The sequence below is a fragment of the Echinops telfairi genome, unplaced genomic scaffold (genome assembly GCF_000313985.2).
Source record: "Echinops telfairi isolate 266 unplaced genomic scaffold, ASM31398v2 ScPeMD7_44;HRSCAF=162, whole genome shotgun sequence".
Lineage (NCBI taxonomy): Eukaryota > Metazoa > Chordata > Mammalia > Afrosoricida > Tenrecidae > Echinops > Echinops telfairi.
This window is the reverse complement of record NW_022103942.1, coordinates 12,716,552-12,744,291: the sequence shown is the minus strand read 5'-3', so window position 1 is coordinate 12,744,291 and position 27,740 is coordinate 12,716,552. Positions and strand designations below refer to the sequence as shown.

General features: G+C 39.0%; 3 pseudogenes; all 3 read left to right on the top strand.

Annotated features, from left to right (window-relative positions):
- The first annotated feature begins 1,492 nt into the window (after positions 1-1,492).
- LOC101639340 lies at positions 1,493-2,478 on the top strand (annotated as a pseudogene).
- A 17,858-nt stretch (positions 2,479-20,336) lies between these two features.
- On the top strand, positions 20,337-20,688 carry LOC101639033 (annotated as a pseudogene).
- Positions 20,689-24,781: 4,093 nt separating this feature from the next.
- On the top strand, positions 24,782-25,502 carry LOC101638710 (annotated as a pseudogene).
- Positions 25,503-27,740: the final 2,238 nt, after the last annotated feature.

Here is a 27,740-nt window from a genome sequence, read left to right as displayed (position 1 = left end):
AACAAATGTACATATGTGCTTGACACAATGGATGTATGTATGGATTGTGATAAAAATTGTACGAGCCCCCAATAAAATGATTTTTTTAAAAAACAACCAAAAAACTTAAACAGCTTTAACATGGGTCAAAAAGGGCGTTGATTTTCCGTCTGACTCATTTTGAAGTCCCAGTTTTTAATATTTTCTATTGAGGTTTGTGTTTTTCATAGTTTTTGTTGTCGTTTTTTGTTTGTTTGTTTGCTTCCTGCTTGTGTTTTAAATGATTTTCTGTATATGAAAGGTAGGATAGGTAAGTCTATAGAGACAGTCACTGGATGGATAATTACCTAGGAGCATGGCTGCGAATATATGGGGGAAATGGGATGTTAACAGCAATGAGCACCAGAAGAAAATGTTCTGAAATGGATTTTCGTGATGATGGCACAAATCTTAATGGAATTGAATGATTAAACTGTGAAGTATATGCCAATAAAACTATTTTTAAAAATAAAATATTATGCTAAGTGAAAGAAACCAGTTACCAAAAAAATCACATATTGTAGGATTCCATTTATGTGGAAAGTGCAAAATAGAAGAAAAAAAAACCCTGTCAATTGATTCCCCCACCTCTGGTGCACATTTGGCCTGATCTGGTTTTCAACATGTTCTGTTTGTTCATATTGAGGTTTATTTCAGATGTATTTTGTCATTAGGGCAAGCTTCTCAAAAAATATTTTCTGTTTTTCAGTATATGAAATGCAGGATTGATGAAACTACAGAGACAGCAAGCAGAATAAGGGTTTCTTGGGGCTAAAGTGGAGGTGGACATTAAGAGAGCTGAGGTCAAGGAGTTCAAGAAGGAAGAGAATGTTTTGAAACTGCTTGTGGTAGCAATAGTACAATACTGCTGAATGTGATTGCCCTATGGAATGATATAAGCATTAGCTCCCAATAAAATTGTTTGGGGGGAAAAATTCACCATGCTCAAATGGGATTTATTCCAGGGATCCAGGGGTCGTCCAACATTATAAACAACCAATGTGATCCACCACAGAAACCAGGCAAAAAATTAAAACCACAGGATCATATCAATAGATGCAGAAATGGCCTTTGATAATATCTAACACCCTTCTTTTGAAAAAAAAAAAAAACCTCAACAAAATAGAAAGGAAATTCCTCAATATAATAAGAGCCATTACCAACAGCAAGCATCATGCTCAAGGGTGGTGGGATGGGGTGCGGGGAGGGGTGGGGAGCTGGTTCAGGGATCAGATAAAAATGACCCTTATCACCATACTGGAAGTCTTAGCTAGATCAGTCAGCAAAACCAAATCTAAGAATTCTCATTCCTCCCCACCTTGTGGGATTAGAACCACGCTTCCTCATGGGCTGCTGCTCAGTGTGTGGTGTTTTAGTGGCAGCACGGGGCAGGCTGAAAATGGCCAGCAGGCAATCTCAAGAGCCTTTGCAGGGCATATCCTCAAGCAGAAGCATTGACTGATGTGGGGGCGGCATGAGTGCGGTCAGTGTGGCCTTCTGTGGCCCAGTGTGCCTCCTTGGACTCAGCACCTGAAGAAGTGGAAGAAGTGCCTCTGGTGGCAGGGGTGGATGACAGTGTTGGGGACTGAGTACTTGAGCGAGGACTGGGGTCCCAGGTGCTCTCTCCGGCCCCGGAACTGAGCCTTCAGACTGCTTCAGCATTACTTACTGGTACTTCAAATTGTACGCCATCCCAGAGGTTCCCTTTGCTGACCGGCACAACCGCATCCAACAAGGGCTTGCTGAGTCTTTTTGCGTGTCCAGTTCACTTTAACTGTGTGTTACCACCCATCCTTCAGTGTCAGAATACCCATCTTGTTTGTAGCAACTCTCATCCAAAGCTCACATGTTGTCTAACTTGCAGGGAAGATCCAGTTGCAACTCAGCTATAGAGAACGTGGTTGATTCAGGGCTCTTCCCTTGTAAATATGCCTCTTCTGGGTGTGAAACAAACTGCCATACACAAAGAAAGCAGTCCACAACGAGCTCTGAGTTTAGGCCTTATTCCTGTCTATTTCTTAGTGTTTCCTGTGAATGGAAAGGCTCTGTGGATACTGTCGTGCCCCATCTGATGCATCATCCAATACCCATTACAATCGTAGAGGGATCAAATAGAATTTTCCTTGCTATAGACATCCTGGTGCTGTTGACTGGATGGCGATACAGTCCTATTTTGGCATTTGGTTCATGGTATGATTGGAGGAATTGAAAAGATCTGATGGCAATGAGCCCTCCTTCGCAATTGTACACCTGATAGGAACATGCAAACAAGCTGAAAATTTTGTTTATCGACTTGAGGTAAATCGTCCTGGTAGGCATCTGGTTTGTGAAGCCCCTCCTCGATCTATTCACAAGGGAATTGCAACTGCTATTTTGAATAGCGATTGCCTAGTCTTTGACAACAGCGTTGCATAACTTTTTGCAGAAAATGTCAACTTTTGCATGAATGTCACTATTTGAAGGTGTTGAAATGGCAATCAAACATGATCTGGCCAGTGTTTAAAACCATTGTGTTCAGTTTTTACAGAGAATAAGGCACCCAGTGGCTTGCCAGCCTGAAACTGTTTTTGTAGGTGGTAGTTAGATGTATGAAGCTGAATAAAAGGAAGGCTGTTAATACAGGGAACAGTTGCATGTAGTAATGCTAATATCTTTTACAATCAGTAAAAAATCAACCACTGAAAAACAGTATGTATATTTATTCAAAAGTTGGGTATTTATACTAAAAAGCTGATTCTACAGGAAGCATTGTAAAATAATTCTGAATTTGTGTTTATTGTAGATTGATTGTGCTGTTGGAAAACTTAAAAACACTTTTTTTGTGATGTATACATGTGCATGTGTGTATTTGTATGTGTGGTGTTTCCCTCTATCCTTTTAGCTCTCACGCCATGTGGAGTAGTCTTGGACCACTGCTTTTGGAGTCCTTTGTGAGTCACTACAGAGTGCTGCTCTTTTTTTTTTTTTTTTTTTTTTTACAGAGTGCTGCTCTTGTATGTGGTGTGTGTGTGTTAATTTTTATTACCTTTAGTTTCTTATTAAGTAAATAAATTATACATGCAGAAGTTGTTGAATTGGAGATTGTTTTGTTGTGAATATTTTCCCCGCAATTAAAAAAATTTACATGACAATGAGTAAAAAGAAGAAAATATGCTCTAAAATTGATTGTGGTAATGATTATACAACTCTTGTTGATATAACTAAACTATTGAATTGTATGATATGTGGATGAAGTGCCAATAAAACAATTAAAAGTAAGAAATGAAAACAAAACAATACAAAACAATAATTGTAGGGAACCTAAGGGGAGACTAACCCTGGTTTTATGTTCCTGGGTAGACACTTAGAATATGTTTCAACCATCCCTCGGTAAACAATACCATGGACTAAGCACGATGATAACTTCAGTGGGTCTCTCCTTTCCTAATGCCGCAACCTTTAACACAGTTCCTCTTGTTGGGGTGACCCCACAACCATAAAATTATTTTCGTTGCTACTTCATACCTATAATTTTGCTACTGTTATGAGTTGGGAGACTCCTGTGAAAGGGTCATTCAACCACCAGAGGGGTCGCAACCCACAAGTTGAGAATTGCTGCTTTCAATGTTGGCCTTACAGGGAACATAATATCCTCCGAGGGTCACACGAGAAGGACTCCACATGGAAATGGACAGAATGAACTGAGCCCTACTGCAAAACTACCTATAGCCCATGGACTTAGGACTGAAATTCCCCAGTGGGAAAGGAAACTAAAGATGGCCACTCCAAGACTGTGGAAATGGCTATAGCTGAACCTTGGTAGGAACCTCTGCTTTAGAAGGTTTCCAAAGAATGAGGACCCAGAACCCCCATATATTTAGTATAGCTAAGGATCTGCCCTCGTAAGCAATGTTACAGAAAAATTCCTCCTAGCACCAATACCCATTCTTAATAGAAACAGAGCACAGTCAATTAAGAAATGAATTCATATAAATTAGCAACTCATGGATTGCAGCTGACATTAGAACTATTCTCGCATAAACTCCTAAACAGGACCATGAATTTTATGCCATTGTACAAACTATATGTTAGCAATGCAATCACCTTGTACACCAGCAAGATAAGTGACCATGTTTTTTTCTCCACTTGTTTTGCTTTTTATTTTTTGCTTTGTTTGTTTGTTGTTGCTGACATACTATGAACACTGAATTAAACCAGTCATTCATAGAATGTGGACAAGCAGATGGATTATGGGCTCCCACTAAATTCTAGCCAAAATCCAAGAAGAGTTTTTTCTTATAGCCTGGCCTTGCTCCATCCTTGCTTTCAAGAAGAGATCTCTGAAGACAAGGGTGCTACAACAAAGTGTGGAGAAGGAAGCAGATGGTGCCCAGCTATCCACTGGAATAGTTTTTGTGGTCTTAAAAGCAGCCATTTAAGTGAGGAATCAACCAAGTCCACATCTAAGAAGCATACCAGCTTGTGTGATTCAAAGATGATGATAACAAAATCAAAAAAATTATGAAGGGAAAGGATCAGAGCTTAAATTGTGAACACTCAATTTGTACAAGGCTATGGAGGGCAGTGGGTGCCCAAACTCCATTTGCAGAGTGTCTACTCAGATGAATTGTCCAGAAGATCCCCTCTGGCCACAATTGAGGGGCTCAACCACTTTTAGTATCAGACAGAGGTGATTGTAAACTTGTTTATGGTGGATTGAACCATGGTATGATATGATATAATACTTGGTCTATTGACCTCCCTCTTGACCCAACCTTAATTTACTCTAGGTTCAAATACTGCCCACTTTCCCCACCACAGTAATTACTTCTCTGGCATTTTTAATATTGTTAATGGATTTTTTTTACCTCTTTATTTTTATGTTATTATTTTAGTTTTTTTATTGTTTCTGATACATTTCCAAGTTTATGAAGCACAGAAGGAATGGATGCATAGAGACAATAACTGATGAAGTGATTTTTGGGGGAACACGTGTTTGGAAGGGTAAGGGTAATTGAGAAGGAAACAATGAATTCAAGAGGAGGGAGGGAGAACTCGAAATGATTTTGATAATATACATATGCATCTTTTTTTTAAAGTGATTTAACCATGGGACTGTGTGAAATGGGAACTTTACATCCATAAAAGGGAATCTAGGACAGATGAACACTTCAGGATCAGTGGTGAGAGTGATGATATCGGGAGGGTGGAGGGAAGGTTGGGTAGAAAGGGGGAACTGATTATAAGGATCTACATATAAACCCCTCCCTGAGGGACAGACAATAGAAAAGTGGGTGAAGGGAGATATTGGCCAGTGTAAGATATGACAAAATAATAAACATTTCTAAATTATCAAGGGTTCATGAGGGAGGAGGGTAAAGAGAGAGCGGAAAACTGAGGAGTTGATACCAAGGACTCAAGTAGAAAGCATTTGTTTTGAGAATGATGAGAGCAACAAATGTACAAATATTCTTGACAAAATTAATGAATGTATAGATTTTGATAAAAGTTGTATGAGCCTCCAATAAAATTATTTAAAAAACAACCAAGCTTTTGTTTTCAAAAAAGAAAACTGCAAAACCTTCAGTAAATTCTGAATGCATGTGACTTCTCATAATGATTCTTATATTAAACCTGGCTTTAATATGAATGTAGCATTAGGGGGTCTATGGTTTAACTCTCTAGAGAAATATGGAGTATTGGATTACAAATTACAAATAAAAGTAAAAAAATAATACTATTTGTTGAATACTTCCTGTGGTTCAGTATCTGTGTTAAGTGTTCCTGGATGGTCTCATAAAGCACTTATTCTTGTTATCATTTCGTTTTTTTCTTTTTTAAATCATTTTATTGGGGGCTCGTACAACTCTTTTCACAATCCATCCATCCTTCCATTGTGTCAAGCACATTTGTATATTTGTTGCCATCATCGTTCTCAAAACATATTCTTTCTACTTGAGCCCTTGGTATCAGCTCCTCTGTTTTTGCCCTCCCTCCTTGCCCCCTCTGCCTCAGGAATTCTTGATAATTTATAAATTATTATTATTATGTCATGTCTTATGATGTCTGATGTCTCCCTTCACCCACTTTTCTGTTGTCCAGCCCCCAGGGAGGGGGTTATATGTAGATCCTTTTGATCGGTTCCCCCTTTCTATCTCACCTTACCCTTACCCTCCTGGTGTCACTACTCTCATTATTGGTCCAGAGGGGTTTATCTGTCCTGGATTCCCTGTGTTTCCAGTTTTTATCTGTACCAGTGTACATCCTCTGGTTTAGCCAGAGTTGTAAGGTAGAATTGGTATCATAATAGTGGTGGGGGTGGGGGGCAGGGAGAGGAAGCACTAAAGAACTAGAGGAAAGTTGTATGGTTCATTGGTGCTATACTGCAACCTGACTGGCTTGTTTCCTTCCCGTGACTGTTCTGTACGGGTATGTCCAGTTGCCTACAGATGGGCTTTGGGTCTCTACTCCACACGCCACCTAATTTATATTTATCCCATCAACACTTTGTGATCACACAGGCTAATGTATTTCTTCCTGTGGGCTTTGTTGCCTCTGAGCTAGATGAGAAACTTGTTTATCTTCAAGCCTTTAAGACCCCAGATGCTATATCTTTTGATAGCCGGACACCATCAGCTTTCTTCACCACATTTGCTTATGCACCCATGTGTCTTCAGTGATTGTGCTGGGAAGGTGAGCATCATGGAATTCCAGTTTAAGAGAACAAAGTGTTCTTGAATTGAGAGAGTACTTGAGTAGAGGCCCTATGTACATCTGCGACCTTAATACTAAACCTATAAATATATGCCCATAAATATATTTCCTCATCATCATATATAAATATATTTACATGTGTACATGCCTGTATTTAGACCTCTATAAATGCCCTTTGTCTCCTAGTTCTTTCTTCTATTTCCTTTTACTTTCCTCTTGTCCCACTATCATGCTCAGGCTTCATTTGAGTTTCAGTAATTCCTCTCAGTTACATTGTCCTTGATGAAGCCCTACCAGACATCCTACACCCTCCTAGCCATCGATTTTAGATCACTTGTTTTTCCATTTTCCCTAGGTTTGTTAACATCCAATCCATTTCTCCCACCTCCCCCTCTCCTATGCCCCCTCCAGAACCTTCGGTCCTTTTGTTTTGTCCTCCAGATTGTTTATCCTGCCTAGCTTATCTAGATAAACCTGCAGAGATAATCATATGCACAAAAAACAAGACAGAGAAAAACAAAGCAACAAAAGAAAACAAAACAACAACAAAAATATGACTGAAAAGTAGAGAAAAGCCTGTAAATAGTTCAAGGTTTGTTTGTTGACTTTTAGGGGAATTTTCCAGTAGAATCAGATGGGGTGCCATGCCCTTGCCCCAAAGCATATTTTTGGTATTCCCTTGGGAACTCCTTGCTCTGCTCTCCTTGTTGTTCTGTTGCATGCCCTTAATGTTTTGCCTTGATGTGTTGGGGTCAGATCGGGCACGATTCCCACAGTGTGTCTCCAGTATTTTTCCCTGTATGGCTATGGGTCATTGGTTTCATAGTGAGGCCGGCCCTATGGTTCTCTCTGTGCATGACTGCTCTGAGCAAGGATATAGTCCTCAAGGCTTGGTGGGGCAGGATGTGCTCCACTCTCTCTTCCTCCCCCTTCATTTCCTCCTCTGTGCTCTGATCAGTCATGTCCCTCTCCCTGAGCTGTAGCTTCAGTGCTGTCCTCTGAAGTAAATTCTTCTGGGGGGAGGGCGGGGGCTGTCCATGTAGTTGGGATTGGGGCTGGCTCCTCAGACCTTGTTATAATTTCTAATTCATAAATGAGCAAGTCAAGAACCTACAAATTAAGTAACATGGCCAGGATCCTCAGATCATTAGATGTGGAACCAGTATTTTTGTTGTTGTTGTTGTGATTTAATACATATATCATATGATTCCATATTTAAATCACAACAAGTAGAATGTACAATTGCTACCACAATCAGTTTCCAAACAATCTTTTTTCTACACGGACTCCTTGATATCATCTCCCTTACACTACACCACCACCACTGTACCCCTTTGTCCACAAAGAGTTCATTCTACTTGCTGTCCCTATAAGTCCATCAATTCTATGATTCATATACCAAGAAACAGAAAAACACATAACACAGCTTCAAGAGAGTGATTTCCATTTACATAACATCTCTGAGAGATGCTCTAATATGAACAAATAAAAACCAAACCAAAAATACAAAAAATTTTGATTTTTCTGGAGCCAGTATTTTATCAAGTGATAATACATTAAAACTCATGATTGTCACCATTGTTGGGTGATTACAAAATAGACTTGTGATCATCTAAAGAATATTATTTCCATAAACAATGATCTATGCCCACATTGATGGCTAACACACCTCTGCAACTGATTTCCGAAAAGTTATTTGTGATCTAGACAATAATTGTTTTTTTTTTTAAGTATGGGTATACTATAAAATGCCAAGTTAAAAGACAGGCAAGACCCCAGGTTTTTAAAACAGAGTGATGAATATAATTGTTTAAGGGGGAAAATGCCCCCCAAAATGGATGCTTTAATAACCTAAGATAGCAAAACAACTAATGTGCATATAGGGACATAGACCAATGAAACAAACAAAAAACTCAGAAATGAATTAATCCACCTAGAGAAAATTGATCCCTGAAAAAAAATTAAAAATATTTCATTAGGAAAAAGAGATTCTCTTTAACAAATGGTACTGGTGAGTTGGGTCTCCATCTGCAGAAGGATAAAACAGGACCCATACCTCAGGCCATGTACTCAAAAAGAACTAAAGATGGATCAAAGACTTACATGTAAATTCCAGAGCTATAAAAAGAACTTCAATAAGAAAATAGTGAGAAACTTATGGGCCCTATTGCAGGGCATAAAAATACTACCACACATAATGAAGGAAGCACACACAGTAGGGGTCAAACTATATGATCGGAACCTACTAAAAATAAGACATGTATGTGTATCAAAACACTTCATCAAAAGAGTAAAAAGACAACCCAAGGATTGCAGAAAACCATCTTTAGCAATGACATAAAACACAGGTCCTAAAACCTATAGAAAATTGTAGTACCTCAGTAAGAAAAAGGAATGCATGACTCAGTTAAAAGGTGGGCAGAGAACTGAAAAGAGAGTTCACCAAAAATATTTTCAGGAAAAAAAATCCAGCCTTGTAGTCTGGCCTTTAAGGATACAGGTCATAACTGAACTGAGGCAACAAAGAGCTCATGCTAATTCAGTCTATGGTCTCTGTGTCAAGACACAGCCACCTCAATCACTACTTTGTGTTGCCACATCTCTTCATTTACAGAACCCTTAAAGCTGTAATTTGGACTTGTACGACATCAGAATCAACTTGATGACAATGAGTTCTGTGACCGACTAGAGTGAACTCTCAAGCTCAAATAAAACAGAGAATTTTCTAGAACTTACATTTATTATTTTATGTATTAAATACTTTTTTTGTGTTAGTCTGGATTGACTAGAGAAACAAATCCATGGACACACATATGTGTATAAGAAAGAGATTTATATACAAGAGCAATTGAACATTGAGAACACATCCCAGCCCAGTCAAGATCAAGCCCGTAAGTCTGATATCAGTCCATATGTCTGATACCAATCTATAAAGTCCTCTCCAGACTAACGAAACACATGCAATGACGCTGAGTGTAGAAGATCACAGGGCAGTGGGTAGAAAGTCCTTGGATCCAGTGGATTGGAAACATCTCAGCACTGGCAGGGGTCTTTCCATGGCATCTCCATCACCCAGGGATGCATCAGGGTGGATCCATGTATCTTGTCAGCTGCTATGCCTCCCAGGGAGTGAAGTAGTCAGAGAGAAGTGTCTCCCACCTCCAAGAAGGAAGTACCAGATTTCCCAGAATTCTCAGGAGAAGGCCATCCTCACACAGAGGTCTCATTGGCTATGATCTGATTGACAAGTTAGACTCCACCCCTACACTGTTAATCCTCAATTTGACAAATGATTATATATCTACCACAGGAATTCTTACAGCTCTTATCACAATGCATACATTCATCCATCATGTCAAGCATATTTGTACATATGTTGCCATCATCATTTTCGAAGTATTTTCTTTACCTTGAGCCCTTGATATCAGCTCCTCATTTCCCCCTCCTTCCCCACCTTCCCTCCTTCATGAACCCATGATAAATTATGCATTATTATTTTCATATCTTACATCGGCCCTTGTCTTCCTTCACCCACTTTTCTGTTGTTTGTCCTCCTGGGAGGGAGTTATATGTCGATCCTTGTGATAGATTCCCCCTTTCTCTTCCCACCTTCCCCTTATCCTCCTGGTATCTCTATTCTCATTATTGTTCCTGAAGGATTTATCTGTCCTGGAGTCCCTGTGTTGTGGGCTCTTAACTGTAGCAGTGTACGTGTACCAGTCTAGTCAGATTTGAAAGGTAGAATTGAGGTCATGATAGTAGGGAGGGAGGAAGCATTAAAGAACTAGAGGAAAGCAAATGTGGTGAACATAGACTTACAGTTAGAGGTAATAACACTTACTGTCCATAGACTAAATGTACTAATAAAAATACAAAGAGTAGCAGAGTGAATTAGGAAACAAGATCCATCAATCAGCTTCCTTCAAGAGACACAGCTCAAATTCACACCACAAATCCACAGTTAAAAATAGACTTAGAATCAAAGGATGATGAAAAATTTAACAAGCCAATGGCAACCCAAAAAGGCAGGAGTGGCAATATTAATCTCTTACCAAATTGACTTCAAAGTAAATGATATAATGGGATACAAAAATACACTACATAATGATCAAAGGATCGATAGGCTCAGACCATACAGCCAGAATAAACATGTATGCAGCCAATGACAGACCCTTGAAATACATCAACAATTTCCTCAGAGATGAAAAGCATAATCACAAGATCAATAACAATAGTAGGAGATTTCAATACACTATTCTCAAAGAAGGACAGATCTACAGGAAATAAACTCAATAAAGAAACTGAAGAGCTGAGCAACATAATCAAACCGCTCAACCTCTGAGATAGTTACAAAGCATGCCAACCAACAGCAAAAAAATAGACATTCTTCTTCAATGAACATGGCACATATTCAGACATAGATTATATACTGGATGATAAAGCAATTTAACAGCTCCAAGCACAAAGAGACCATTCAAACCATCTTCTCAGACCACAGGGTCATGAAACTGGAAATCAAAAATAGAACAAAAACATAAAAACAAACACCTGGAGATTCAAAAACGCACTCCTCATAAAGACTGAGTATTAGCCCTAATAAGAAATGAAATTAGGAGTTTCCTTGAAACAAATGAGAATGATAACACAACATACCAAAACCAATGGGACACAGCAAAAGCAGTTATCAGAGGTCAGTTATAGCAATTAATGCACACAAAGAAAATAATTTTCAACACTTTAACACCACACCTCCAACAATTAGAACTGAGACAACAGTATAAACACTCCAACAACAGAAGAAAGGAAATCATAGATATCAGAAAATAGAGAAATGAGTTGGAAAACAGACAAACAATGGGAAAATCCACAAAAACAAGAATCTGGTTCTTTGAAAGGATCAACCAAATTGACAAACACCTAGAAAACTTGAAGGAAAAGAAAGAGTAGACACAAATATCTAGAATTACAGAAGATATGAGTGGCATCAGAACAGATTCAAATTAAATAAAAAGAAAAATAACAGTGTGAATAAAGACTGTATGCCACCAAACTTGATATCCAGGAAGTCATGAAAATACCTAGAAATACACCCTCTCCCCAAATTAATGCAAATAGACATTAAAAAAAAATAAACACAAACAGTCCCCCAGCAAAAGAAGAAATGAAGAAATAGACAAGGTCATCAAGAAATTCCCAACCAAAAAAGCTCAGGACCAGATGGCTTCACAGGACAATTCTATCAAGTATTCAAAGAAAAGCTTTCACCAGTTTTACACAAATTATCCTGAAATATACAAAGGGATGTCAAACTCCCAAACTCATTTTATGAAGCCAGCATAATCCTGATACTCAAAGCAATAAAAGACCCCACAATGATAGAAACTGTAGATCAATATTCCTCATTGACTTGGATGCAAACATCCTGGCCAGCAGAAGCCAATATCAAAAACAAACAAAACAAAACAAAAATCACCTTCATGACCAAGGGGGATGCATACCAAGGATGCAATGGTGGAGCAACATTCAAAACACAATTAATATAATCTACCATATAAACAAGACTGTGTTAGGTGGGTTCTCTAGAGAAACAAAATCAGGAATCTTATGAATATATATAAATATTTAAAAGGAAAAGTTTATACAGCAAGAAGGAATATAACAACTAATTAATCCACACAACAGTACAGAAGGGTCAGTTCAACTCACTTTCAGGGAACAGTTAGTATACGGAAGGTCCTTCAACTCTCTCAGGCTGCTGGTCCAAGGCCAAAGAAGCAGACAGCAGTCTGCCCTCAGGCAAGACAAGCATGGTGTAATATCAACAGCAGGAAGATGAGAAGTTGAGGCATAGCAGAGGCCAGTAGTTCGGGAGGGTAGTGAAGTGGTCCTGATGGATCCTCAAGAAGCATGGCAAAGCAGGTCTTGGTGGAACCTCAAGTTCTACGGATGTGCTCAAAGTAAGGAAACATGATCCACTGGTTGGCTTGGCCCAAAATAGCGCAGCACAGGGTTGAGGCAGTAGAGCACTGCTCTGATTCAGGGAAAAAGAGGAAAAGGAGCTGGTCTTAGAAAGTCATTTATAGTCTCACCCACCAATCAATCTGCAACCTGATCAAGTTTTGCCCACGTGTTCCTGTGGCTGCCTAGTTGGCACAATAAACCTAACTATCACAAAAATAGAGAATAAGAATACATGATCATATCAATTGATGCAGTAAAAGCATTTGAAAATACCCAAGACCTATTCCTAATAAAAACAATCAATAAGATAGGAATAGAAGGGAAATCCCTCAATGTAATAAAGGCCAAATCTGAAAAAACAATGATCAATATCACATTCAATGGGGGAAAGCTAAAAACATTTCCATAAAAAATGAGAACCAGACAAGGATGCCCATTATCACCACTCTTATTCAATATTTTTCTGGAAGTCCTAACCAGAACCACAGAACAACAACAAGATATTAAAGGAGTAAAATTGGGAAAAGAAGAAGTGAAATTCTTGCTACTTGCAGATGATACGGTTTTATAGAGAGAGAACCCCAAGGTCTCCACAACAATATTGATGGAAATAAATGAAGAGCTTGGTAATGTAGCAAGATACAAAATTAAAAAGCAGAAATCAATGGTCTTCCTATATACCAGGGAATAGAAATCTGAAAAAAGACATCATGAGAACAACACTTTTCACAACAGCTACAAAAAAAACCAAACAAAACTTGAAATGCCAAGAAATCTACCAGAATCACTTATCAACCCTATATATAATATATGGAGAGTGCAGCCAGATTGTTACTGCACTTATAGCAGAAGGCCCTAATTTTGGTGGCACACTATTTCCCTGTTCTCAAGGAGAGAAAGTCCCACGTTATACTGTGGAACATTATCGGGGTTCTGCCTGCCCTTCATACTGGGGTCACAGGGTGGAAATAGGCTACAGGAATGGAGGACCAAGGTGGAGGGGGACTTCCAATAAGGAGGAGGTCCGGCTAACGACAGTAAGTGACAGTGTCAGTGTGGGGGAGGGGGAGCCACCAAGAAACAAGAGAATGTTGAGTTCTGGTTCCTCAGGCAGGAAAAAGGTCTTGTAGTTTTTTCCCTCAAAAGAAAATGGGAAAAAATCTAAGGTACTATTGAACCCCCCAGAGAATTTAAGTTGTGCTCCTGGCTTACTAGGGGTGGGCTTTTTGGTCCAGTTAGATGGGAGTTTCCACGCGATCGTTATTAAAGCTGCACTTTTGAAGATCACTTTGGTAGAGGGTTCCTCACATCAGCTGGGATCAAATAGTCAAGGAAGGTGGAGGGGAGGGGAATCCTGAATGCCTGCCATTCAGTTTGAGGAGGTCCCCCCAGAAAGGCAGATATCCCTATCAGAGGGCTCAGGGTTACTGGTTGGAAAGTTAAGTCAGGGGAGGAAAAGGGAGCAGACATGTCTGGGGGAACACAAGTGCATGGCAGTTGGTAGAAAAGGGGGGAGGATCAACCTTTGGGGGGTGGGGATAACTAAAAATACTTTTAAAGCCAATAAGAGTCTCTGGTAATATATACTGAATAAGCCATGTTGGCCTGAGTTACTGGGCACATCCTGGGGAACCAGGCCACGTGCCATAGAACACATCACAATAGCATTGAACCCTGGATCTTCAAGGCATACGACATGCTCCAAAGGCTGGACCAGTGAGACCCGATGTGGAAACTCCACTGAATGAGCTGGACTCCATCTCAAACACACTTGTAAACTCAGGACTTAAGACTTAAAAGTCATCGTGTTTGAAGAAGCAGGAGAGAGCTATGTATGCCTCACCCTCCTTATATGCACTTCATATGAATAACATATAAAGAGACTTCACATTGGCTGGGGTCACTCTTTAAAGAAGGGAGAAAACCATCGACTTGATGTTATACAACATTGAGACAAGGCTGCTAAAATTCAAGGCAAACTCGTTCTTTCACATCTTTCAATCCTTTAACCAAGGCTGCCAAGCAATTGGATAGAGAGCCGGACTAGTGCCCGTAAACCATATACCATCCTTTCTATATGTATACCTTTAAAACCACTTTGACAGAATGGTTCTCATTTCAACTTTGATCAAATTTTCAAGAGTGGGGGAAAGGACTATGACAAGTTAGTGGCGCCGTGCAAAAATGTGATGAGGCCCCCCTAATCCAGAGAATATTTCTACCAGAGTGACAAGTGATACTGATGGAAAAATAAAGTCAAGGGTGGTGGTGGTGGTGGATCTTACCTTTCTTCTGTACAAGTGCATTTTTGTTGGCAGAAAAAGGGAGAGTACCAACCTGCTAGCAGGGATACAAAGGCCTAACAATGCTTTCATGGACACAAAGAGGAAGAGTATGCCTGGTCTTATCCTCCGAAATAGGCCAACTTGGGCTGAGTATCTGTACAACCCTGAGGACTCAGGCTATAAGCCATAGAATACTGGGACATTGAGTCTGGAGTCTTGGAGGCACATTATCCAGCAATACCACCCCCAAAGAAATAAGAGACACAATACTAATGCATATATGCTCTCCCATGTTAATATCAGCACAGTTCACAATAACAAGCAACTAGAGGCAACCCTAATGCCCAACAGTAGAAGAATGGACAAAAGAAAAACAAAAACCTATGGTACATACGTACAATGGAATAGTATGCATCTCCAAAAACAGTGATGAAAGCTTGAAACACCACATGGCATGGAAGGGACCTGGAAACTATTATGCTGAGTGAAGTTAGTCACTCACAAAAGGACAAATATTGTATGAGTCCACTACTATAAGGAGAAACACCAATTAAACAAATCTTAAGGACCAATTCTCAAAGGAGTAGAATATCTGCCTACTAGCCATGAACCATACATCAACTGCTTTATGTGTGTGCACTTCATAAGAATCACTTCTAAAGAGGAGACCTCCCATTTGTTGGGGTCAGCCCTTCAAGAAAGGGTAAAAGGGAGAAAACCATCCACTTGATGCTATACAACATTGAGACAAGGCTATGAAAATCAACAGACCCTCCACAGGTATGAAAGGAGAACCTTACTTGAAAACCAATTTGAGACCAGGGGAGGGAAGCATCTACATTTCAGAGGAGGCACTCATATCTCTGTTGGTGGTTATGGTGGGTAAATGGGGAGAAGCAACCTCACATAGGGAAAGGTGCTAAACATTAATAGTAGGGAACCTAAAGGAAGAATAAACCCACTTCTCTGTTACTGTGCAGACACGTCAAATATGTTTCTACCCAGCCCTCAGTGAATGGCACATTGGACTAAGCACTACGATGACCTTAGACACTGGCCTTACAGGGAACATGGCATCCCCCAAAGGCCACACCAGAAAGTCTCGACATGAAAGGCTAATTGAAGAACTGGGCCCTACCTCTAAAATTACCTGTAAGAGGAAGCAAGTGATGGCCACCCCAATATGGTGATAATGGAGGTCATTGGACCTTGGGAGATACTCATGGCTTAGGGGGTATCCAATGGAATAGAACCGAGAACTATCATCTATCAGTGCATCCCCTGCATTAATATGACAGGTTTTAATCTGAGAGGCAAGTATCTGACCTTGTAAGAAATGATACAGATAAATTTTCCCTAGAATCAACCTTGTGTTCAAAGTAAACAGAGATCAATCAATTAACATATCAACCCGTACAAAGCAACAACTCATGGATTGCAGCTCACCATTGGGCTATATTCGCATAAACTCTTCATATCAACAATACCTTAAATTCTGTCATTGGATAAATTATTGATGTTATCAATGCAACCGCCTTATACCACAGAGGGGATGATTAGTAATGTTTTAATTTTTGTATTCTTTGGTTTGGGGGGGTTTTCTTTGCTTTGTGTGTGTGTGTGTGTGTGTGTTGTTCTTGGTTTTGGGTTCAAAATATGACTGTAAAAGTAAATTAGAGTAGTTCACAACCTATGGACAACCAGATAGATTCTGGGCTCCCAAGTAATTCTAGCCCTAATCCAAGAACAGTTAGTTCTTACAACATGGCCATGTTCCATACTCACCTTCATGAAGAGATCACTCAAACTAATGGTGCTACAGTAAAGTGTGGTGAAGAAAGCAGATGGTGCCTGGCTATCAACTGGAATAGTTTTGGGGGTCTTAATCTAAGCGAGTAGTCCACTGAGTTCACAGGGAAAAAAGCATACCAGTCTATGTGATACAAAGATGACAATAACAAAATCCAAATAAGATGAAGGGAAAAGTATCAGACCTTAAATTGTGAACACAGAATTTGTATAAGGCGATGGAGAAAACTGGGAGATCAAAATCCATCTGCAGGATATCTAGTCAGAGGAATCCTCTGGCAGATCACCTCTGAGGGAATCTATTTGAAGGATTCAAACAGCTTTACTATCAGACAGAGATGATTATAAATTTGACTATACTGGCTTGAATATGATACTTGGTCAGTTGACCTCCTTTTTGACCCAACCTGGATTTGCTCTAGGCTCAAATATTTCTCACTTATTCCAAGACATAAATTTATTCTCTGGCTTTTAAAATAATGATGGTCTTTTTTCACTTACTTTTTATTTTTATCTTTATATTATTATTACTGTTACAACAGTCTCTTTCCATTTAATTTTGTTTTTTTCTGGTTTCTGTTACATTTCATAGTTTATGAAGGACCGAAGGAGTGGATGCATAGAGATAATAACTGATGTACTGGTTTACGGGGAATGGGGTTGGGGATGGAAAGCGTGAGGGGAATTGAGGAGAAAACAATGAATATGGGGAGAGAGCATTAGAACTGATTTTGATGATGTATATACATCTCTTTTAAAAAGTGATTTAACTATGGAAATGTATGATGTGTGAATATTGTATCAAGAAAACGACTAACATAGTAAAAGAAACCAAACATGACCCAAGGTTACCCAGGGTGAAGAAAGAAGACATTTTGCTTAATGTGCCTTGAGTTTATGTTAATGGTGGTGAAATAACTTGGAAAGGGATATCAGTAATTGCTGTAAAGCCATAATGGTCTACAACATGAAGAGTATAATCAATCGCACTTAATTATACTTGTAGAAGTCCTTTAATTGGAAAGTGTATTGTTGTGTATATCTTTGCCACAATTTAAAAAAGTAATTGCACCAACTAACAATGACTACAAAGAAGAAGAAAATGTTCAAAAATTGATGGTTGCAATGATTGTACAACTCTTTTTGATATGATTGACCTATTGAATTGAATGTTATGCAGATGAAATGCCAACAGAACTGTTTAAAAATGCACATAAAACTATTGTGCTCTGATGTTAAATTTAAAGTAACGATAATATGGAAATTGGATACTACTGAAAATTGAATAAAATGTTTTAGTATAAGATATATATTATCAGATGATAACAGTGGGAATCAATTTGTGGTCTACAAATAAAGAGAATCAGAAAGCTAGTGGAGAGAGTTCCCCAAATCACAACAAAAGTGCAAATTTAAGAACCTCTTTTAAAAATAACTGTAAGAATACTGAGAAAGGTTAACAGTAATTTCAGTGATAAAATATGAAATGGTATATATTATCCATAAAATAGTTTGAAAAAGTAATGATAAAACAATCAAACAATTGAAGCTTCAAAAAGGCAACTCACATAAACTCTGGGGAAGGGTAAAACATTTATATCTAGGATTAACAAATTTTCGTAGTAAAAATTTCCAAGTTTCAATAAAAATTTATAAAACACACACACACACACACACACACACACACAATGTTAATACATTACCACAAAATAAATGTATGAGTGCCTTCAAGAGTTAATGGAAAATTTCCATTAACTTTCAATTCCATTTCAACACGAATGTTTTGAAGTCCCCTTCTATATGTAGAAATCATTTTTGAAGAAGCCTAAACATAATATATAATAAGAAAGCACATTAATCAGTCCTGCAAATATAATCAAAAAGCAAAAACAAAAAAAATCAGGAATGAAAAGCAAAGTATAATAGAACAAAGAAAATGTACAGCACAAGAGAAAAATAAACAGAATGAAATGGAATTAAAGTACAGTAGCAGAAATAAAAATTTTTATTAGTGAAAATCAACAGCAAATTCAAACATGTGAGAAAAAACAAGTAAATTTAAACATAAGTGAATTGAAATTTTCTGAACGGAAAGTAGAGCAATAAAAGGAAAAAAAGGAGAAAGACAACATTAAACAGACTACACTACAAGCAGGGCATTATCAAGCAAGGCAATACACAGATATGACTCACAGGAGACAAAAAGATTAGAAAAGCAGAAAAAATATTTGAGTTGGTATGGCTGAGAGAACTTTGTGCCATGAAGAAAAACATTCATATTCACATCTAAAAAGATCAATGAGTTAAGTGGACACATTTAAATAAATCCACACGGGGGCACATTATAATCGAAATTTACAAAGAGATAGAATCGTGAAACCAGCATCACAGATATCCTCGTGTATAAGCTGAGTTTTTCAGCACATTTTTAATGCAGTGTTTGTGGTAAACTTAGGTACCTTGACTGATACTTATACTTGAGTATGTACAGTATACATAAATGTCATCAATAAAACAAACATTTTCTTTTCAGAAACAATAGAGATTAGCAAATGGTAAGATAAAATATATAATGTGCTGGAGGGAGGAAAAAAACCCTCAATAATTAAGTTTACATGTAGAAAACTATCATTACCAATAGGGGCCCAAGAAACTTCTGGCAAGATGACAGAGGAGGCTGACATGCTACCAAGTCCTTCAACAACAAAGGCAACATAGACCAAATGAAATAAATAAAGATACTAATCCTGGAATTCTGAGCCTCAGAGGAAAGTATAGATTGGATTGAATACCAACTAGTAGAGGAAACTCAACACAAGTGATCAGAAAAATAATGATTGCCTTGAAGGATAGTGGTGAAGGGAAACCCTCCCAAATGGACAGAATGTCTAGCAGTGCAACTAATTGTTCATTTTTCTTAAAAGGAGAAATTCCCAGGTGTGTCATTGTGTACTGATTGGCTATGGTCAGTGATTTGGTTGGATGCTCAGACACTTGCAAGGAGTATTATTGACAAGTTGATGAGCAAGAGGTGTGAGGAAGAGCTATGTGGATAGACATTTCTGAATGAATGTGTGGATTAACCTCACTGAATGGGCAAAAAAGGTGAAGATATTTGTGTCTCCTGTGAATGCTCACCAAAAGTTTACCTCTGAAGAGGAAGATTTTAACAATCAAGTGAATGCCATTGTTAGGTGCCATCAAGTTGGTTCCAACTCATAGCAAGCCTATGCACAACAGAATGAAACACTTCCCGGTCTTGCAACATCCTTACAATTGTTTTCTGTCTGAGGCCACTGTTGCAGCCACAGTGTCAATCCATCTCATTGAAGGTCTCCCTCCTTTTCATTGCCCCTCCACATTACCAAGCATGACGTTATTCTACAGGGACTGGTCTCTCCTGATAGTATGTCCAAAATGTGTAACATTTGCCACAATCAAGTGGATAGCATTACACAATCTGTGAAAACCAGTCATCCATTTTCCGCAGCCACTCCTGTCATTGCCCAATGAGCTCATGATCAAAGTGGCTTGACCTTGTGAGAAGTTACTACAGCTGGTGGGGCAGCCATGTGTCAGGCGGCCAAGATTTTATAACTGTTTGAAACAGTGCACAGGACCAGACAACAAACTTTAAAAAAATGATGCCAGAGCAGTAGAAGCAGCCAGAATAATGATAAATGAAGAATTAAAAAATAATGAAAGTGAAACATCTCCTAAGAAAATAGAAGAGCTAATGAAAATAGGTTCTGATATTGAATTGTTACTTAGAAAGTCTATAATACAAGGTATTCCCACACACCACAATATATTAAAATTGCTTTTTAGGAAAGACCTTATAATAGAAAATGTGCCCTATTGGGATTTGCCAAGCCAAAACAATGACTCTTTTAGAATGGGATCAAGCATTTGTATTGTGTAATTAAAAAAATATATAACTTTTCTAAAAGTCCTGGAAATGAAGCTCTTTTTCTCTGAACTGGCATATTGAAAATGAATAAACTAAAGAATAACATCAGAAATAAATCTCAGGTTAAATGGGCCTTTCAGACAATGACAGAATACAGCTCAATGTTTCTAAGGGCTTTAGACAAGAAAATATCTCATTTTCATTTAAAATCAAACTTTTAAAAGTGAAATAATTGTTTAAATATATCATATTCAAACTTTTTTTACCCTGATGAGTGTTTTGATCTTGCCATAAACAACCATCTCTAGTGCAGTGTTTTAATAATATGGTAGGTTTTCCTCTTGTGTATCAAGGAAATTGTTAGATTAAGTTGATATCTCTTGCCAGAAACATTAAATTGGTTAAAGAAACAATAGTGTGAATGAACTCTTCACAGAAGTGGCTTTTATTTCCTAAAGCACTAGAATCACTTCTGTAGCTAACAAATACTTTCATGACTTCTTTTATAAAGGAGAAAGAGTATTTCTGCCGGCTTTTAAAGATATTTTTATCAGCCTTTTGCTGATAGATAAAAAAATATCAAACTCTCAATGAAATAAAGAAATTCTCAATGCTTGGGAAATAGTAACCTTTGATTGAACTATAATGTGGTTTAATAGAATTAGCTGTAGCTAGGCCACAGCTAATCCCTTTAGTGTACATAATGTATATGCAAACTATGCTTTTTATTTTAATCAAGAAAATGGCCTTTCTCCTTCCACCTATCTCATTCCTGATGAGATCAGCAGGATCACATAACAACCCTACATCCTGTCATCTTATGCTAGGCACTAGAAAACCAGGTTAAAATATTTTTGTTTCTCTCTCTTTTAAAAAAAATCATTTCATTGGGGGCTCACACAACTCCCATCACAATCCATACATACATCCACTGTGTCAAGCACATATGCACATTTGTTGCCATCATCATTCTCAAAACATTTGCCTTCTACTTGAGCCCTTAATATCAGCTGCGCATTCTTCCCCCTCCTTCCCCACTCCCCCTCCCTCATGAACCCTTCAAAATTCATAAATTATTATTATTTCATCATATGCTACACTATCTGACGATGACTCCTGCCCCTTCTCTGCTGTCCATCCCCCAGGGAGGAAGCTATACTTAGATTCTTGTACTCGGTTCCTCCTTTCTACCCCACATTCCCTCTACCCTCCAGGCATCACCACTGGTCCTGAAGGAGTCATCTGTGCTGGATTCCCTGTGTTTCCAGTTGCTATCTCTACCAATGTACATCTTCTGGTCTAGACAGATTTGTAAGGTAGAATTGGGATCATGATAGTGGGGGCAGAGGAAGCATTTAAGAACTAGAGGAAAGTTATATGTTTCATCGTTGCTACCCTACACCCTGACTGGCTCATCTCCTCCCCACAACTCTTCAGTAAGGGGGTGTCCAGTTGCCTACCAATGGGCTTTGAGTCTCCGCTCTGCACTCACCCACTTTGACAATGATATGATCTTTTGTTCTTTGATGCTTGATACAAAGTGTGGGGAAACAGATCTACGTGCATATATTTATAGGTTTAGTATTAATGCAGCAGATGGACATTGGGCCTCAACTCAAGCACTTACTCAATGCAAGAACACATTGTTCTATTAAATTGGCATTCCAGGATGCACACCTTCCTGACACGATTGCTGAAGAAAAATGTGTGCATAAGCAAATGTGGTGAAGAAAGCTGATGGTGCCCTGCTATCAAAAGATATAGTGCCTGCGGTCTTAAAGGCATGAAGATAAACAAGCGACCATCTAGTGAGAAGCATCAAAGCCCACATGTAAAAAGCACACCAGCCTGTCTGACCACGAGGGTAGAAGGGGCCAGTTATCAGACATCAAAGAACTAAAAATCACATCAGTGGGTGCCCACCTTCCTGATATGATCACTGAAGAAAAATAAGTGTATAAGCAAATGTGGTGAAGAAAGCTGATGGTGCCCGGCTATCAAAAGATATAGTGTCTGGGGTCTTAAAGGCTTGAAGATAAACAATGTGGTGAAGAAAGCTGATGGTTCCCTGCTATCAAAAGATATAGTGCCTGCAGTCATAGAGGCATGAAGATAAACAAGTGACCTTCTGGCTCAGAAGCAACAAAGCCCACATAGAAGAAACACACCAGCCTGTTTCTCTTTTATCTGTGTATCTTTGCCATTGTTTGTCAGGAAGCAGTGTGTGCTTTTCCATTCACAGGTGATTCATTCATTCAATGACGATGCAGGGCTTTTAATTTTTACAAGATTCCCAATACAAACTTTGCTTATTGGCAAAATATATTATGTCCATATTGGAAGTTAAATATCATACTTGAAAATCGTTTTAGAAATCTAAAAATTATTAAATGTATTTAGACAATGAATACTTAACTGTAAAGGAATCTTGGTGGTGCATTGATTAAATTCTCATCTGCTAACCAAAAGGTCAGTGCTTCAACCTACCAACCACTCCTTGAGAGAAAGATGTGGCAATCTTCTTCCATAATGATTTATGTCTTTAGAAACCCTATGGGGCAGTTCTGTTGGATTGCTGTGAGTCAGAATTCATTCCAAGGGAAAGGATTTGGTCTTTTGGTTTATACTTAACTATAAACTAAAAACTACTTTTAATGCCTCTTCATACTTTCAAGATCAATGAATATTTTAAGACATGGATTATGTATTAGAGCTGAAATTCTGAGCATTAGGTTTGCAGAAGGCTATGGTTTACAGTTGGAACCGCAACTCTATCTTAAGTCTCCACACAGATTTAGCCTCCATTGTGTTATTTTGGACCATTGATCAGGAATTAAAAAAGCTTTCTCTTCAGTCACATTGTGTTTGCTGACACTGCTGACCATCCAAGGAGGGACAGTCTACCCCTCTGTATCTTGCCTGGGCATACCCTTGATGGAAACTGAATTATTTGGGGTCACATAGTCATGAGTAGTAATATAGCCAAAGTGGTTGCAGGGCCTTGGCTCAATCTCATAATCTAAAATAGTGTATGTATCCCAGTCATGCCCCTTTTCCAGTTCTGTTGTACCACCTGTGACTGTGATGAGTTAATCTATCACCAATCATAAGTTTGTGTCAATTTCCTAGGTTTACATGTCCTATTTAAGTAGCCGTAGTGTGAATCCTTTGAACACTAGTATGGCCTCACATTGATGGGCTCCTTCATCTAAATGAACCGTTTTCCTTTGTCTTGTCTTTATCATTTGATTTAATAAAGGGGTCTCTAAAAATATTTTTTCCAGTGGCCTTGGTAACAGGGATTGAAATTATGCATGGGTCCAGCAAGATGGACTTCTGCTCACCCAAACAGACTTGTTGCTGTGTGCTCTATCTGCCAGAAGCAGAGGCCAACACTGAATCCAAGATGTGGGATCATTCATAAGGGAGATGTTTCATTGTAGAGATTTCCATCAATAAGTGAAATAAAATGTGTATAAATTTTTGAATTGAATAGTGACCTGCTTTATAAATTTCATTCAATTTACAACGAATAAAATAAGGACCCTGGTTGCATAGTGGCTAAATTGTTTGACTTCTAAACAAAATGTTTGCACTTTTATTTTCCCATCAGCCATTCTGGGGGAGAGAGATATGACAAAATCTTTCCAAAAAGATTTACAACCTTGGGGACTATATGGGATTGCAGGATTGCTATGAGTAGGTGTCAACTCCAAGGCAGTGAATTATGATTTATTTTTCTTTTCTTTAAATTAATTTTTGTTTTAAATTTACTGAAGGTTTACAGAATATCAATTTTCCATTAAAAATTTACGGCAGCCATTTTGGTCTTGGGCATCAAGAAGGTGGTGGCTGCATCTGAGGCAACTGTGGAGACATAAATGAAAGGAAGAGAAGGAGTCATGAGCACATAGACCAACTAAATAAACAGCACAAACACAAAAAAAGCCTAGCATTTTGTCACTTACACATCTAACCAATGGTCCACCATATTACCTGAAGGCCCTCGCCCTCAACTCAGATTCGTCCAGTTCCCAGGCTTCCTGCAACTGCCCTGGTGGTTTCTCCAGGAAGAGAACTGGCATCCATTTCCTTTGGTTCTCAAGATTTTAAAATGGCTGCATAAGAAGTTCTGAAAGTTGTGCTAAAAAGCATCAGAAGGATGTCTCTAAATGAGATCTTTACTAATATGCTGAATCTTTACTAATAAGCAGCCAATGACAGTGAACATTCGAATTTCTATGCAGCAACAAAAGCATCCAACTAGTTCCAGAAACAGAAGACTAACCCTGCAGATGAAAAATAGACCCTGTGTCCACCAGCAGTAAAAATTAGACAGAGCTTAAAGCAGCACCTGAGTAAGTATAAAGCCTGGGCATGATAGGGCTGGCACATAGGGGCCCTGACCAGGGAAGCAATCAAAGGACAAGGCCTGTCCATAATCCAGAGAGGATTGCCCAGAGGAGGACTGCATGGGGGACATGCCGTGAGAACCCGACTTAGGAGTGTGGTGTCACTCTAAGGTCAAAACCTGCTCTGAGGTGGACAAGTGGTAGCTCCCAGGATGGCCTTAAGAAGAGATGGTGTTCGAAGTTGTGGAAGTCCTGGGAAGTTAGGATATAATAGGTTGGGGAAGAAGGAGCTTTGGAGGCTGAGTAAGCTGGGGCTGTGGATGAGGATGAGGGAGAGGTGCCCCTTCTCGATCTGAGCTGATCAAGGAGCACCTGGGCAACCAGTTAGATCCCTACATGTAGAAAGTGAAAGGGCACTTAGATGCTAGTTTGGATGCCTACATGGTGCAAACAGACCCTGATACCAATTATTGAAGCCTTCCCACACTCCCATGAGAGACTTTTGTTGAAGGCACACCTCTAAATAACCCTGAGATAAGAGATGAGAAGAAATCTGATTGCTATTGGAAGGACTTGTCAAAATGGTCTATAGATTTACTTGCCATGTGTTACATTTAATGCATTCCTTTTACTCTTTGATTCTGTGTTGTATGAAACCCACTTTCCTTTGACTTGATTTTATATACTATATATGAAATTTCCCCCCTATACCTATCTTTGAACATCAGTGTTTGTTGGCCTTGTAGCTAGACCTCCTTCTCCTCTCCTCTGCCTTCCCTCATTTGTCCTATGTTCTGACATACCAACATTTCCTTTGTTTATTGCTACACTCAAAACCAGAGGTCCCAGGAAAAGCCATTGGGGATGTACTTTACAATCAGTAGTCCTCTCTAATATCTGATTTCTGAATTACAGTTCTACATCCTCTTTAATGGACTTTAAAAAATGTTTAGCAAATCTGGAGCTCTAAAAGGCACCCTGCTGCTTTGGCAGTTGAGCAAATCAGTCAACATTGACTAACTAGAGGAAAATCTATCACACAGGTGAAAACAGCTCTAAACTGGTTAGATTCACTGCCAAGTGTGATGCTGACAACCGGTGTGCACTTTCTACCCTCAACATTATACTTTGTATCATGTCCAAGAGGGTAATAGTAGGTTGATATGTGCCTACGGGTGCTTCAAAAGGGTGAGAGCTCAGAGAGTAATGGCAAACTAATGGCACACTAACTGCTGGGAGGACGAGGAGTCAGGAGATACTCGTGCTGAAATACTGCTCTAATGTTTTACTTCAAACCCAGTCTCAGGCTTCTCTATTCATTTTGTGTAACCCTATTTCCTTTGAAGGTTTAATTATTTGAAGTTTATATTTTCCAACTAAAACAATTTAAATGGAATCTTGTACTTATTATGACAAGAAATTATTCTCTCAAATGCAAACAAATATTGATACACATTTTGGTTTATGTCATTGAATGTAATCCCTACAATGTACCATCACTTACTCCCCTTTCTACCTGCATTTTCTGTTTCCATGACCCCATCTTTCCTATTTCTTCCTGCTCTCTGAAAATTTTTCTTGTGCAAATGTTCTTTAGATTTAAGATCATTGATTATTCTAAGCATTGTATACCTCCCAAGTTTTATTGCTAATTCTTTGTTATCTGGTTAGAAATTGAGCTACTGGAGTGAATTCAGATCCAGGCCTGAAGTGTGAGTAGATGCTATATGAGAATTGCATCTGTCCCTAACTTATCTAGCATCATTTTATGATTTTTACATTTATTATATATTTTTCTCCCACTCTATCCAGGACTTTCTAATGTGATTAGTTTCAGAGCAATTAGTATTGGTACCTGAACACTGTCTAGATCTTCTGGTTTCAGAGTCATGAAGGTTAAAGTTAGTCTTTTTATCTATGGAACTAGCTAATGTTAGTGTATTCAATTTGTACATATGAGATCAATATGTCTTTGATTTTCCTCACCTTTTTTGGCTTCAGACACAGAGAGACCAATATTTGTACATAAGATGGCTGTTCACAACTTTTAAGACCATAGTCAATATTGACTGTGGATTTGGTCTGGCCCCTACCATATGGTAACCAACTAAAAAGGGGCGGGGTGAGGAAAAACTAAAGAAGAAATGGGTAGCGGGGAACAGAGCACTAACCCACCCAAGGGGAGGATATTGTTTATATCTCCACAGGGAAAGAGGGACCACACCTCACTCTGGTGCTTCAAGATGTGAATGCATCATTCTGGCATGGAGTAGCAAACCAGTGGAGAGGCCTGAGGGGCCGGCCCCAATCCCAACTACGTGTACAGCTGCCCCCCCCCCCCTGGGAGAATTTATTTCAGAGGACAGCACTAAAGCTGCAGCTCAAGGAGAGGGCCATGTCTGATCAGAGCACAAGGGAGCAAATGAAGGGGGAAGAAAAAAAGTGGAGCACATCCTGGCCCACCAAGCCTTGTCAACAATATTCCCCCTCAGAGCAGCAAATCCACAGAGAAGACCATATGACCAGCCGCACTGTGAGACACGACATCCCTCACCGACCCACAGCCCTACATGGGACAACACTGGAGACACAGTGTGGGAATTCCGCCTAATCTGATCCCACCACACTGAGGCAAAACACTAAGGGCATGCAACAGAACAGCAAGGGGAATAGAGCAACGAAGTCCCCAGGGAATACCAAAAATAGACATTG